Here is a 17,041-nt window from a genome sequence, read left to right as displayed (position 1 = left end):
TTGCTTTCAGATTTGGCATTCTGCAGAAGGGGATGCGTTTCGTGATGAGCCATAGGTCTTCTGTGTTCAACCTTCCGGTTCCCAACCCCCCACCCCACCCCACCCTCCCACCCTTCTCTGTGTGTAAGTGAGTGTGTGTGAGTTTGTGTGTATGTGTGAGTTTGTGTGTGTACGTGTTTTCTCCACAGGCTTGTTCTACTATGTGATCTACTTTCAAATGTTTAGACTACATTTATTGTTGAGTGATATTGAAGTTGATTGTATCTCTAGCTTTTCATTAACTTATATTATTTTATATATGTACATAGTTTTCATATTAAACTGAATCATATAAGAAAGTTTTATCTGTTGAATCACATGTGTTTTATGTCTCTATTCCAAAATGGTCTTAAATAAATATATATTTACTTCCTGTACTACTGGTAATGTTACGTTTTTTTTTTTTCATTCTTATTGACTGTATCATTTGCTTCTATACAAATAAATGGTTTATTCTTATAGACCAAATAAATCTAAACCATTGTGTCTGACTTGATTATTAGTTTTTATGCATACTTTTATGTTGTTGGTGAGAAAGAGAATGTGAATTCTGTCAACATTCTAAATCCGTTTTCTGCACTTTGTTACACTGATCACTAAATTTATCATAACTTTTGAAAGGTTAAGGATATTCCATTTCAGTTTTTTTTGTTAAATGGCGCACAACTTGCTGAACAAGTCATACACTCTATATTTTTCTCTATCATGTAGAGAAATATGATAAAAATCCATTTTTAAGTGAACTAAATTAAATTTTGACAAATTTTAGATATACATTTGGAGAGGATTTCAAAGACTGTTCATTACTGTATCAACATTACTATATGTATTTTAGATCATTTCATAGAACTAATCCTTCTGATTACAATGATATGTATATCCCATTGATGGTATGTAATATACTCAAGAAATAAGGTTTTTTGTGTGAGGAGGTCATTCAGCACCAAAAATGGAATGTTCAGCACGGGCACGAAAGGGTTAACCTGAGAAGTTTCAGACCATTTATTCAAAGCATTGAGCATTTCTGGCACACTATCTGCTTGGCCAGATGGTGGCGCTATGCTAGGCCTGTGAATTACGCATGTGAATATCATCACAATAATGATATCCAATATTTAATAAACTTTCAGATCAATCACTTAAGGCATTGTCCATTTCTGGCACATTTCCTGCTTGACCAGGTGGTGGCGCTATGGCAGACAGGCCCATTGGGTGTCTGGATATCATCATAATCATAATATCTATTAACCTGAGAAGTTTCAGACCATTTATTCAAAGCATTGAGCATTTCTGGCACATTTCCTGCTTGGCCAGATGGTGGCGCTATGCTAGGCCTGTGAATTACGCTTGTGAATATCATCACAATAATGCTATCCAATATTTTATAAAGTTTCAGATCAATCACTTAAGGCATTTTCCATTTCTGGCACATATCTTGCTTGGCCAGGTGGTGGCGCTATGCCAGGCAGGCCCATTGGGTGTCTGGATATCATCATAATCATGATATCTATTAACCTGAAAAGTTTCAGACCATTCATTCAATGCACTGTGATTTATGACACATTTCCTGTTTATGTGGTGAGATATTAAAATCATATCAAATATATTACAACATTCAAAAATCCCTTCACAATTTAACATCAGCGACATCTTGGCATAATGTTTGCCAAATTTCAAATGAATGATCATGTGAAATCAGTATAATTGTCATTCTTTCTGTTGCCAGGTGGTGGCGCTATGCCAAACATGCATTATGGGCATGTGAATATTATCATTAACATGGTCTTTAATGACCTGTGAAATTTAAAACATTTCAAGCCATGCATGGTGAATGATGACACATTTATTGTTCATGTGGAATGGTATTAAAATTAATAATTTCGCCATTTCGTCAAATTACAACATATCAAAAAAAGGCTTCACAATTTATGATCAGGAACATCTCAGCGTCATGTATACCAACTTTGACATGAATCGGATCAACCGTCTAGGAGGAGTATGTTAAAATTGATCATGCCCACAACGCACAAAATCTCAATTACCTCACTTCCTGTGGGTGTGGCTAATGGCATGTTAATACAAAAGTTGATTGTTTTTGGGAGTTACACACACCCATCAAATTTGGTGTGTGTATCTAAAACTATATGCCAACCACAAGTCACTGTGACGTAAGGGGGCGCTATGGAGTTCCTGGGCAACGCCCGGTGCCAAGCTTTTATCCCTGTCTATTCACTGTACCACTTGATGTGTGTGCTAAATTTCATGCGTTTTCGACTATGTTAACCACCTCAAAATATTTGCCAACCACGGGATCAGTCACCTAAGGGGGCGCTAGCGAGTCCCTGGGCCACGCCCGGGGTCAAGCTCTTGTACCTAACTGCGATGCATGATACCTGACGTGTGTGCCAAATTTCAATAGGTTTCGACCATGTTAACCACCTCAAAAACAGGAAAGCAAAAAAGTGGAATAACAATAATAATAATAATAATAATAATCCTTACAAAAACAATAGGGCCTTGCGCCCTTCGGTGCTCGGGCCCTAAATATAGCCGCAAGCGGCAATGGCGGGCCCGAGCACCTGTGGGCCGCAACCCGTGACATTTCAGATTCCAACAAAGCACCGACGTGGTGCATTTGTAAAATGTACATATTTGATGTGTGTGCTATTTGTTTTTGCATGTTATTTTCTGGCACATTTACTTGCTTGGCCAGGTGGGGGCGCAATGCAAGGCAGGCCCATTGTGTGTCATCATAATCATAATTTAAATTAACCTGAGAAATTTCAGATTATTCATTTTAAGCAAAGAACATTTCTGATACACTTTTTGGCCAGATGGTGGCGCTATATTAGGCATTTGAATTACACGTGAATATCATCACAATAATGATATCCAATATTTTGCAAAGTTTCAGATAAACCAATATAGGTATTACCAATTTCTGGCACATTTTCCTGCTTGGCCAGGTGGTGGCGCTATGCCAGGCAGGCCCATAGGGTCTCTGGATATCATCATAATTATAATTTCTATTAACCTGAGAAGTTTCAGATCATTCATTCAAAGCATAGAGCATTTCTGGCATATTTCCTGTTAGACCAGATGGTGGCGCTATGCTAGGCATGTGAATTATACAGTATGTGTGAATATCATCACAATAATGATATCCAATATTTTATAAAGTTTCAGATCAATCACTTAAGGCATTGTCCATTTCTGGCACATTTCCTACTTGGCCAGGTGGTGGCGCTATGCCAGGCAGGCCCATTGGGTGTCTGAATATCATCATAATCATAATATCTATTAACCTGAGAAGTTTCAGACCATTCATTCAATGCACTGTGACTTTATGACACATTTCCTGTTTATATGGTGTGATATTAAAATCATGACATATTACAACATATAAAAAATCCCTTCACAATTTAACATCAGCGACATCTTGGCATAATGTTTGCCGAATTTCACATGAATCTGACAAACCGTCTAGGAGGAGTATGTTAAAATTGATCATGTTACATCACTGTAATTGCCATTCTTTCTGTTGCCAGGTGGTGGCGCTATGCCAAATATGCATTAAGGGCATGTGAATATCATCACTCCCATGGTATTCAAAGACCTGTGAAATGTAAAACATTTCAAGCCATGCATGGTGAATTATGACACATTTATTGTTTGTGTGGAACGGTATTAAAATTAAAAATTTTGCCATTTTGTCAAATTACAACATATCAAAAAAAGGCTTCACAATTTAGAATCAGGAACATCTCGGCGTCATGTATACCAACTTTGACATGAATCGGATCAACCGTCTAGGAGGAGTACATTAAAATTGATCATGTCCACAATGCACAAATTCTCAAATACCTCACTTCCTGTGGGCGTGGCTAATGGCATGTTAATACAAAAGTTGTTTGTTTTTGGGAGTTACATACACCCCCCAAATTTGGTGTGTGTATCTAAAACTATATGCCAACCACAAGTCACAGTGACATAAGGGGGCGCTAGCGAGTCTCTGGGCCATACCCGGTGCCAAGCTTTTATCCCTGTCTATTCACTGTACCACTTGATGTGTGTGCCAAATTGCATACGTTTTCACCCATGGGAAGCACCTCTTTTGGGATCACAATTCAGCACATATTTCATCACATTAGTCTGCACAAAATCCCAAATATCTCACTTCCTGTTGGGCGTGGCTAATGCATTGTACATAGGAAAGTTGTTCATCTTGGAGAGATACAGACACCTACCAAATTTGGTGTGTGTAGCTGAAATTATATGCCAACCACGGGATCAGTCACCTAAGGAGGCGTAAGGGGGCGCTAGCGAGTCCCTGGGCCATGCCAGGGGCCAAGCTTTTGTACCTAGCTGCTTTGTGTGACACCTGATGTGTGTGTCAAATTTCAAGACTTTTCATTTATGTTAACCACCTCAAAATATATGCCAACCACGGGATCAGTCACCTAAGGGGGCGCTAGCGAGACCCTGGGCCACGCCCGGAGTCAAACTCTTCTACATAACTGCGATGCGTGACACTTGACGTGTGTGCCACATTTCAAGAGTTTTCGACCATGTTAACCACTTCAAAAACAGGAAAGCAAAAAAGTAGAATAATGAATAATAATAATAATAATAATCCTTACAAAAACAATAGGGCCTTGCGCCCTTCGGTGCTCGGGCCCTAATAATAATAATCCTTACAAAAACAATAGGGCCTTGCGCCCTTCGGTGCTCGGGCCCTAATAATAATAATAATCCTTACAAAAACAATAGGGCCTTGCGCCCTTCGGTGCTCGGGCCCTAATTAAATTTCATCACTAAATTAAAACCAGGGCTTTGAACCGGTTCAAGGAACGAAAACGAAAACCGGGAACTTTTTGTATTTTACAGGGAACAGTAACGAAACCGGAAACATTATTATTTTTTATGTTCTGGAACAGGAACACTTATTTAAAAATAATGGTAACCGGTTAATACCGGTTTTATTTCGTTCCTCAAAGTTTTCGTTGCCTAATTAACTAAAAAAAAAAAGTAATTATTTTCCTGCGCACGTTACTATGACGGCTGAGGTTCACTTCCTGTGTGACATCACATCAGACATTCGCTGACTGAATGGAGAGAGAGCGGTGGATTACAAAGTCTCCACTCCACATCTTAAATAAGAGGTAAATTACGATCCATCGTTAATTAAAACACTCATTCCAAACACAATAACAATAGCTATATTTGTCGACTCCACGTTAATGATGGACTAGCGAAAATTTGGCTAAATGGCGCCAACACCTCTGTTTGCCTAATGCACAGATGGCTTGTTACGGTATGAGCAAAGATCCTTGATTACTAGCTAACCCTCTCTGGTATGAGTAGGCCTACTGGATGGCCTTTCCCCCAGTTGGAATTTGTTGTTGCCCGAGTGGCATAACCACGTGTCTTAATAATGTCGTTACGTTTCTGTGGAAATTTTCTCTTTTAACAATAAACTACACATTTGAAATAATTGTAGGCCTATTTAATTATTATTATTAATAATATCATTATTATTATTTAATAATGGTTGTAATATTATTACATTTGGTTTAAGCTGGATGAGAAAGATGTGACATAATTCTATAGCATTAAACAGCAGGAACGAAATTAACCGTTCCGGGAACAGTATTTTTTTGTTCTAACCGGTTCGGGAACGTCAATTTATTGGTGGAACTCATAACCGGAAACGTTATAATTCCGTTTTTGTTCAGAACGAACCGATTGGGGAAAAAAATCGGTTCAAAGCCCTGATTAAAACTACATTTATTTCTGTAAGGCGCACACCACATGTTTGTAAATTGCTCAGCCCCAAAGTCCCCCTCTACCATGGTTCTTATATTGCCAAATTCAGGACAGTCTGGCCTACACAAAAGTCATGTCCAGCTTGCAGCTTGCTGTGGTGAGATACATTTCAAAATGTAAGAATTTTATAATACGCTTTTTGTCTTTGTATTATTTCAAAATCAAAATCAATGCAAGTATTGATATATGAAATGGTGGCAGTGTGTGTTTTGTATTCAGATGGTATTTTTTTTACTTTTTGCAATTGTCAAGGTTCTCCTTTAGCTGATCATTTAAAACGACATACAGTATATCATTCGGTGGCGCATTGCATTCACATCACAAAAAAAAAAATCAGGTTCTCATAATTATGAGATAATTATCTCATAATTATGAGATAGTATCTCATAATTATGAGATGATTCTCATAATTATGAGATAGTATCTCATAATTATGACATATTATCTCATAATTACGAGATAATTATCTCGTAATTACGAGATAGCCTAATTATGATTTATGACACATTTTCAATTTTGCCCCCACTTGTGTGTGGCAATGGCATGGTCTAGCTATTAGAGAAGATAGACAACAGCTTCCCAAGAGCAGTCTGAAGCTGAAGTTCCTTTCAAACCTTTACTTAGGATTTACTGTTAAACTAAGCAGACCAACAGAGTACATATCAGTTATTTCCTTTGATGTTTTGTTTAAGAGCAATCATGTAGACTAGCATTTCAAGTTACAGAATAGAAACTAATGTGTTAGCTTATGGCTAATGTACAGTATATGAGAAATCCCATAGAGATGCTAACGGTTAGCATAATCAATAAAAGTAGATATTTAGAGCCAACTCCAGTCCATTTACGAAAGGGTTACATAAGAAGAGTTCTTCAGGGGGGTGCAGAGACCTTTGAAGGGGCAGGGGCTCAAATTTTAAAAAAGGGCACATGGAACAAAATTTTCAGAAAACGAGTTAACTTTATTTAAGGGACCGTTCGTTATTTATAAACGGGGTCACCGGAGGAAAATAGGGGAGGGTCATGTCTTTTTATTCTTTGTTGAGGGGAGGGTCACCTAACTTTTTTTTGTCTAGAAGGGAGGGTCACCCATCTTTTGTATTAATGAAAACAGCAAAAAATCAAAGTGGCTTGTTTGATTGTTGATTTCTGTCGCCATATAACGTTCTCTTTCGTTCCATAGCTCTGTCAACATTGAACAATGAAAATAAGGGAGATTTCCCGGGTTTCTCACGCAAAATACGGAAAATGTCAACATTCGTCCCCATTAACGTTGAAAGGGTTGGAGCAACAAAGTAGCCTACTTTATTCACGCCTAACAGCCTATATCCATTTGGTCAACTTTATCCAGCCCTAAAAAAGCTAAATTTAACTTTGGTTTACTTGTAGTTTACAGTGTAGCCTAACTTTAAACAGTCTGCATGCTTAACATAGCCTATAAAGCATACTTGTGCTTCATTCATCCACACATCCAGCTCCTAACGTTTTGACAAGCATTTCTACCAATTGACCATCTCTAGCTTTTCTGTCTCCATCCTTTCTGTTTTTGTTGTTTGCAAAAAAATATATAGGCCTAGTATTTATTGGTAACCAGCAACAAGTGCAATTTGTTATTCGCTGTCATTTTCTCTCCTGCCAACAAAAACGTAGCAGTGCGTAATTCTGCTTCATAAAGTTGAACAAATACATTTGGTCAAATAAATAGCCAGTTTATGGTCTACAGTGTAGTTGGTAAGTTATCGTAGGCCAACTTGGAGTGAATATACAGGGGGAATTCTTTGTCTAGCTGAGTAGCCTGGCAGGTGCGCATGTAGGCATAGCCTACGGCCGAACACTGCAAGCGATAATAATTCGTGCTCTCACGACAACCACGTCGTTCATTTAAATAGGCCTAGGTTAACATCACTCTGAGTTCGCATTCAAGCAAGCAAAACGATGATTTGAATACATCTGTTTCTCTGGAAGGGCAAGGGGTAACAACAGGACAACACAGAGACAGGCCAGAATGCAGGACTAATGTTATGAGAGTATTATACTAATATGGGAAAAATATATTAAAACGGCAAGACAGCGGGTAAACGTTAAAATGATAAACCCGGAAAAAGTTGGCATGTTAGGTATTTTTCGGTCCCTGTGATTATTTGTGAAATTGTGCAAACGGCCTGTTCAAGTCATTTGAGAAGGAAGAAGTGTAGCAAGCTCCCAAATTGACGCTCGTCTGAGAAATTGAGTTTTGGATAATGTTCAGCTTCGGCAGCTTTACAATGACTGAGGAAGCCTAGAGACGAGTCCATAGCAACAAGTTCATGTGTTGAATTTGTTATTACCCAGTGTGCTTTGTTGAATGGTCTCAATGCTTTATTGTTTTATTTCATGTGAATAATTACTAGAGGAGTAACTTTTCAAGTAGGCTAATGCAGTTGCAGGAAGTGTGCATTTAGTTTCCATTGTGTTTCCACAACAATGTTAGTGAGTAAATCTACTGAAATGGCCACCATCTTGGTGAAGTGTGATGTGTAAGATCAGAAAGCAGAGGTTGATTTTAGGGCGGTAGCATAAGTTGATGTGTTTTCATAGCGCGTAAGAGTGTCGGCGGAAGACATTGACAATTGGCCGGGGAGGGTCATGTCATTTTTGAAAATGCTGCTGGAGGGTCGTTGAAAATTATATAGCAGGCAGGGGAGGGTCATGCAACTTTTGATCGAAGCACTTAAAATCCCTCCGGTGACCCCGTTTATAAATAACGAACGGTCCCTAAACACAATTTGAATGGTGTAAACTGGAACTTAAGTTTTACATTCCCTAGCCTATAAAGCTTTAATCATCTGAACCTTAGCTGGACATTTTTTTTATTTTTATTTTTTGCATTTAAATTCTAGCATTATGCTATTTCAACGATGATGGTGGGACAGGCTATTATATGGTTTAGCAATTTGCAAAGTAGTCTAATGTACTGATAAACATTTTATAAATTTTCATGTATTCATTATGTATCAAGAAGAATGGGTGTAAATAGCAGACAGAGCTGTAACACATTTTTCTAATTTCTCTCCTTGGTTCTGAAAATTCAATAGGAGTGCATGTACTGTAGGCCTCTACTGTAGCCAGGGCACAGACAGATAGGTCTTTTCAGTTTTCATTAGGCTATTGTCCACACAGAGATAGGCTATAAGGCTACATCTTATTGATTAAATTCAAAGCTAATTTTAATAGCCTAGAAATCTAGACGCACCCTAGCGACAGCAAATTATGTTATTGCCTAGTCTGGCTTGTCAGGCTATAATTTTAATGTTTATCACAGTGAACTACCACCATTAGCAAGCTGGAGCAGATTCACGTGCGTGTGGCCACTGAGTGAAATGACGCGTAATGTAGCCTAGCCTACTGTAAACAGAGAACGACGTGGAAAAGGTTTGCCTACTCTGTTTTATGAACTAGGTCTACTAACCTAAGCTACTATAACATAGTAACCTAAACAGAATATGTTATGAACGTTCAGCCTTAGATTTTCGAAGCTGCCACTGCCAGGTTATTGAAATGGATTGCATGACATGGTTAAAACGGGTTTGATAGCCTACTTCATTAAACATGAAACAACTTTAAACATTTTATTCTCTATCTCTAAGCTGAATACTATTGCATGTTCAGATAGGCTAACTGCCAAGTGACCTTACCGTGCTCCCAAACGTCTCCTGCAGCACTGTGTCTGCGTGCACCTTCTGAGAGTTCACTGAATGTATGACGTCACGGATCAATTAACACAGAAAATTTTTATTTTTGTACATTTCTAATTTCACAAACTATTAATGAGACATTTTAGCGAATATTCACGTTGGAACTAGCGGAAGTATTACACATTTTAAAAAGTAAAAAACGGGTCTTGTCAAAAGGGCACTTGGACATCAAAGGGGCAAAAGGGCAGGTGCTAGAGCCCCTGTAGCCCCCCCTTCTCTGCACGTGCCTGGAGTTCTTTGTTTACAACTGACTATTTTCTCTCAATATAATAGGTGTAGGAAAAATGTGACTGTTTAACTCATCAAAGCCACTTGAACAAGTAGCCTAGCTGCACAAAATAAGCAATAGGCGTGCATGTGACAACGTGGATGGAGGTAGCCCTATGCGTAGTGGTACACCTACTGGTTAGGACTGTCAATGTGCAACATTGTATTGCCTTCACATAGATACTCCATTCGAATAGAAAATACAAATTAATTGTAACTTACATTTAGCCTAGAAATCTAGACGCACCCTAGCGGCAGCAAATTACATTTGCTTCCAGGGCTTGTCTAGCAACTCTCCGTTGGCTTGTGAGCTCGAAAAATTAAACTTCTATCAGGCCAATCAAATCGTGTATAGAGTCGTTAGGCGGGCTTAACATAATGATTGATGGCAGAGTTGCAACGGTTTGGCTTGAATTCCCTGCTACTTAAAAACAAAGAAGATGGATGTTGCTGTTGGCCAACAGTGTGACACGAGTTAAGCTTGTTTTAAGTTGGCAAAAGTTTGAACTAGCCAACTAGCTCTGCTGGTGGGAAAACGCATGGGACTTAGCGCTGTCCTATTGCGTGCAGAGGGAATTTGAAAGACAACCGATTATCCCGCCCCTCGGACTGAGCCCTGCGAACGGTGAGTGCCCAGACCCTACATTTTAATGTGGGTCTGGCTCGTCAGGCTACTAGTTTAGAGCTTCAGATCCCCGCTCCAAGATGGCGGCGGTGTTGACGCATGCTGAGAAGCAGAAGGCGACATCTAGTCAGTATATCTATGCCACTATACAAGCCAGCAAGCTGGTTAACTTAGCACTTGTTGCCATAATCCATTCCTCATGTAACGTTATATCATGCATATGACCGTAAAATATGTTCATGCTAACATACATTTAGACCGTGACGTTACTGCTCTACAGGCACGTGCAGAGAAGGGGGGCTACAGGGGCTCTAGCACCTGCCCTTTTGCCCCTTTGATGTCCATGTGCCCTTTTGACAAGACCCGTTTTTCACTTTTTAAAATTTGTAATACTTCCGCTAGTTCCAACGTGAATATTCGCTAAAATGTCTCATTAATAGTTTGTGAAATTAGAAATGTACAAAAATAAAAATTTTCTGTGTTAATTGAAATGCCTTGCGGCCACCAATCTGTGACTTCATACATTCAGTGAACTCTCAGAAGGTGCACGCAGACACAGTGCTGCAGGAGACGTTTGGGAGCACGGTAAGGTCACTTGGCAGTTAGCCTATCTGAACATGCAATAGTATTCAGCTTAGAGATAGAGAATAAAATGTTTAAAGTTGTTTCATGTTTAATGAAGTAGTAGGCTATCAAACCCGTTTTAACCATGTCATGGTCCATCCATTTCAATAACCTGGCAGTGGCAGCTTCGAAAATCTAAGGCTGAACGTTCATAACATATTCTGTTTAGGTTACTATGTTATAGTAGCTTAGGTTAGTAGACCTAGTTCATAAAACAGAGTAGGCAAACCTTTTCCACACGTCGTTCTCTGTTTACAGTAGGCTAGGCTACATTACGCGTCATTTCATATGGCAAGCCGTTCAAGACAAAACGTCTGTCAAAATAATGTCTCCACGTGTAGATTTTTTACTTCTTCAGGAGTAAAAAATAGACGTCTGAGCGTCAGACGTCAAATTTTTACGTGTGCCACGCGCAAAAACTTTGCGTCTGACGTCAGAAGTAAAAAAATGACGTCTGGGTGATTTGCTGCAATGCCAGACCCTTTGTGCCAGAGTAGACACAGCATTGGCTGCTGGAAACAGGAAATGCAGCCGCTATAGTTGCTCAATATATATACTCAAATCGGCGGACCATCGCAAACAGGGCTCGGGGGGTTACTTTTCACAAGTAAGATTTAACATTATCGTACTATTGGTTGTATTTTGTGAATGCAATATTACCAGAGAGTTGAAAAGGAGCAAGGATCTTTGTTATTGTATGTAAATCGTAGCCAGCTAGCTAGGCTACTTGCTAGGTGTTCAGGTGTTCACCCGGCTATGAACTGAGACTTGATGAGTCATATTCCATAACACTAATTTACATTACAACTGACACAAGAATGCTATTGTAGAAATGAATCAAATATTACTAATATAACATTGGCCGGCGAATTTTACACAAGTGGCACAGACTGTAGCCTATTATCGGGCAGTTGCTACTTGTAGCTTAGCTAGTAATACGTGTGTTGGTGGTACAGTAGCTTCACTATTTCCTGAATAAAGTAACTTTTCAATAGCTTAACTTCTTTATATGAAGTAGCTTGGCCAAACAAGCTACACTTTTGTCATGTGAAATTAGCACATTTTAAAGTAGCTTCCTATGTAGTGAACTAGCCTACTGCTGTATTTGTGTTACTAAGCTTGCTACATTTGACTGGGGTGGTAGTTTTGTGTAGTGAAGTTTTATTCATGGCAGAGTAACTGATAGTTTTGCTCACTACAATTCCCAAGTAGCTTGCCCATAATGCCCAACACTGTATTATTCACATGTAATTCACTCTAACAAAAATAAGATGCATCTCAAATCCCTTTTTATTCATTTATTTATTGTATATCTCCCCAGAACAACTGCCTTGCTCAAGGACTACCACGAATGAGCTGAACGGTCTCCTCACACCCCTGGAACTGAGGAAGGTGTAGCTCTACATTGCATTACTGCAGGGCATCTGCTAGACTGTGACTGAATATTTGATTTATGAGATCCACCTTCATCACCTTTTTGGTATGGCAACTGCTCTGCCCATGACCGGAAAGCACTGCAGAGGGTGTGAAAACTGCCCAACGCATCACCGGTTCCTCACTCCCCTCCATCGAGGCCATCCAGGGCAAGCGATGCTTGCGTAAGGCGCGCAGCATCATCAAAGACTGTTCTCACCCCAACCACAGACTGTTCACCCCACTCTCCTCAGGGAGGCTTTACAGGTCTCTCCGCACCTGAACCAGCAGGTTCATAGGAAGCTTCTTTCCTGCGACTGTCACCCTACTAAACTCTAGCTCTGCATCCCGGTGACATCCAACGAACTTAAGCCCCCATCACCCCCCGCCCCCGCCTGATGCCTCCTTGTCTGTGCTTGTTGAGGTGTCCACGACCATGGTGACTCAAGGCTGCCATGGTCGTAGAGTATATACTTATACTATATACTATACGACAATGGCAGCCTTGACAGGGACAACAAGGAGACGGACATCCCCCACCCCACCCCCTCACAACTGGACTACCCTATCCCATCCATAGTGTCTATTTATTTACAAACTTATCCATAGCCATATTCTACTGCTCTTCATCCTGCACACACTTATTATGACCGCCGCTAGCGAAGCTAGCGAAGCGGTCATATAGGGATTGTCAAAGTTTTTTTTTTTTCTTTTTTTTTTTTTTTTTCCGTCATCTACTTCCTGAAATTTTGGTCAACGATACCTGGGGCACCGAAACACCGGGGCACATGAAATTTGGTGGGTATGTAGCCCCACTAGACTTTTACGGAAAAATTTCGTTTGGGCCCCGGGGGCCACTCCCCCTCCGCGCTGGGCCCCCTGAAACCCAAAAAATGCAGTTTTTCCTAAATAACTACCTGAACCGTGGCACCGAGGATGAAGACATTTTTATGGTATGTTGGTCTCAAGGGCCCACATCAACCTAGCCCATAATCACTCATTTGTGATTTGCACCCCCCCGGTAAAAATGAAAATGCAATATCATTCTGCTTTAATCGCCCTTCTCTTCAGTTGAGACATTCAGAACTGCACCAAATTGTATGTGTATGATTAACCTGACATTCTCTGGGGGTATGCCAAGTTTCGTAGAATTTCATCCATGGGGGGGTCTAAAAAATTAAGTTATGTGTACATTTAGTGACTGTACACTCATTGGCCTGTAGATGGTGGTGCACACATATACACACGCACACACACACACAGGCACGTATACCATCAGTATCGGCAATTAGAACGGCCGATACATAATTACAAATTCTGTAGGATTAAAGGAAACCCAAATATTCATCATAATAATAATTTGGCTGCATTTCCAGTATTGGCGTCACGTAGTCGTTTGTCCACTAGATGGCGCATCGTTGCAGTGAGACGTAATTTTGTTGGAAGTTAATCTAAAGTGGGTTGGAAAGACACTATGCTTCCTACAAGGACAAGACAGTAGGTTACAGTAGTTTACCGCAGAGAACGTCTAAGGGTGGGATGATTTCTGCATGACATGTAATTCCCATTTCCTCTTGAAGCCGAAATAAATCTGAGAATGTTTATCGGACATGCTTGTTTTTTACTGCAGGTAGGCTACGTTAATCCTATCAATAGCAGAATGTAGGTAAAATAATGTTACCATTAGCATGGTTGAGTGATGGATAAACCATAAATGCGTTTATAGGCTACCAAGCAAATTGATAACAGCAGTAATTGTATCTTTCGACTGTCATCTCATTTGCTTATGACCATAGCCTAGGCTACTAACAGGAGCTAAGTGAGTTAGCCACAATACGTTCGCTACGTGATGGTTTTTTTAATGGAAAATATATAGGCTACCTGAAAGATAACCTGTCTATGATGCATCCTAAACACCGGGCTGGGACATTTCTGATATTTTATTGGTCTCAAAAAGCATCTGAGTCAACGTTCATTCCCAAACACCCATATAGGCTACTTCAATCCTCTATTTTCAAAGGTGATTCAAGTAAGGAAGAGCATGGCTCAAAGTAAAGTAACTGAAACTACATAAATTCGTCAAAGAGAATAATTTGTGTCAACTCGCCGCAATGTAGATTTATTAACGCACCCGTGATGATCTACATCTCCATTTAAACCAGATGTTTTAGAGCGCACGTTGAGATGTATTCAGGGCAGGGCTGTACCTACACATATTTGTTGCACGTGCTACAAAAATCATTCTTTGCGATGAATGATTTAGTACCAACGTTACACCGGTCAGATACAGTTTTGCTTATGGCTATACCGTGAGACGCTTTTTGTTTGTTCGAAGTGCGTGTTTAGGGTGTGAGAGGGGAGTCGATGTGCTTTGATTCCAGCTTGGTAGTTGTAGTCTATGCGATTAAAAAACACGTGTGTGTGAAGTATCCAAACAATGATAACGCTTTCATTATGGCTGCTTTAGCCACAGACCTTGAGCTACTGTACAGTGGGTTGGGTTCCATTTAGAAGTGTCCACTTCATTCGCCCTTTCGGTGATTCAGCTACTTGAAATGTATTACTACTGATATGCAAAACGATTAACTTTTCGCAAAGAGGTGGCAGCTTGATACTGTAAGGTGTAAGCCATTGGTTTCAAAGGAGATTTTATTTGGGTCGCCAGCATAGCATAGTGACGGCCCCAGCCGTGGCGCGACTGGCTGGGGCACCTGCACCGTACGCCGGCAACCCGGGTTCGATTCCCGCCCCGTGGTCCTTTCCGGATCCCACCCCGACTCTCTCTCCCGCTCACTTCCTGTCATTCTCCACTATCCTGTCTGATTAAAGGCATAAAAAGCCCAAAAAAAATATATTTAAAAAAAAAAAAAAAGCATAGCATAGTGACAATTTGTGTTGTGTAATAGGCTAGGCCTAGCATAGGGCCTACCTTATATAGCTTATAGTTTGTTAACAGTCACGGTTTTGTCATAACTCCCTCTATGCATTTTTGCATTTACAATAGCTCTGAAACCGGGGGAACACGTCGCAGGGGGGGGCGCCAGTGCGTGGATATCTCAATCGCAAAATTAAACAATATTTCTATCGGGCGCCTACCATGGACTAGGCTGGGTGAAAATCAAAAGATTGCGTCAAAAGATTGAGCTTGGTCTGGCGAAAGCCAGACTAACCATGGACCTCATAGTTGCAAAATGCAAGGGAACATGAATCAACATATTATTTGCACAAACAATAATGGACAGTAGCTCTTCAACTTTGCCCGTTAAAATGTGTATGAACAGTCTCGCAACGCATTTCATGAAGGCCCTTTTGGACATGTCAGTTATTTGCACCACTGGGTAAAACGGCATTTTGTTTTAGACTACTGGTATTTAATTTGTGCATTGACAATAAAGCTGAATATCATATGAACTAGATGACTAAACTTATGTATATGTAGAAGAAGAAACATTCACAAAAATCCGTGACATGACCTCTCTTCTTGATAGCTGTTGAAAACTGCATGGAACTGACAGGGATTGTTTTGTTTAATAATAAATAAATAAATACATTATGCTGCTACCTTCTGCTTTTCCCAAATACAATGTAGCCTACAGGTGTACCTTTCATCAGTCTAGTTGCAATGGATGGACTGTGATGAACTGCCCTACTTGTGATTGTTTAGAAATGTTAAAGGTTTTATAACAATGCTGCAAATTTTTTGGCCCAGAAACAAATCTATTCACCTTTGCAGCGCCAGTAGGCTACTTTGTGTGCGGAATGTGTGCACACACACATTCCAAACAAGTATACACAAAAGTTTCAAGAGTGGGGGATGGAGTAGAAGATGGAGACAAATTCATTAATATGATTTATTTTTGCGGAATGGATGTACAGGACTGAGCGGCGGTCATATTTTGTACCGCTATGCGGTACATCTAGTTCTTAATACTATTATAATGTTACTGTTTCTGCACTACAATGGTACTGTTACCACACTGCACATAGCTGTACATACTGTACATATCTGTTTATATGGTTTATACTAAATATCCATATTTATTCAGTTTGTCTGTAATATATTCACTGCATAATACACTGCATATATCTAATATTTTTCTTACTACTACTGTAATGGTACTGCCACTACATTGCACATATCTGTACATGTTGTTTATATTACATGGCCATATTTATTCTGCTCTTCTAAGGTTACTGCTAATACACTGCACATACTTATATTTAATTTATACTACTCTAAACCACCTTCTGAAAACAACTGTCTACACTGCACTATATCTTTTGTCTGTCTATGCACCAACTACTTTGTATATCACATTGCACTTTTCTGCTTTTTTGCACTTCTGGTTAGACACAAACTGCATTTTGTTGTCTCTGTACTTGGACTCTGCACAATGACAATAAAGTTGAATCTAATCTAATCTGATCTAATCTAATCACCTGCATTCGCCACTCTGTCTCCCATTTTCCCACTGTCTGGATGACTCAGTCCTCTTTTATGGAGTTTACCCAGTTT

This window comes from Alosa pseudoharengus, unplaced genomic scaffold (assembly GCF_046254945.1).
Source record: "Alosa pseudoharengus isolate Yale_2024_CS ecotype anadromous, Long Island Sound unplaced genomic scaffold, YU_APseudo_1.1 YU_APseudo_1.1_scf_8, whole genome shotgun sequence".
Lineage (NCBI taxonomy): Eukaryota > Metazoa > Chordata > Actinopteri > Clupeiformes > Clupeidae > Alosa > Alosa pseudoharengus.
This window is presented reverse-complemented; position numbering follows the sequence as displayed.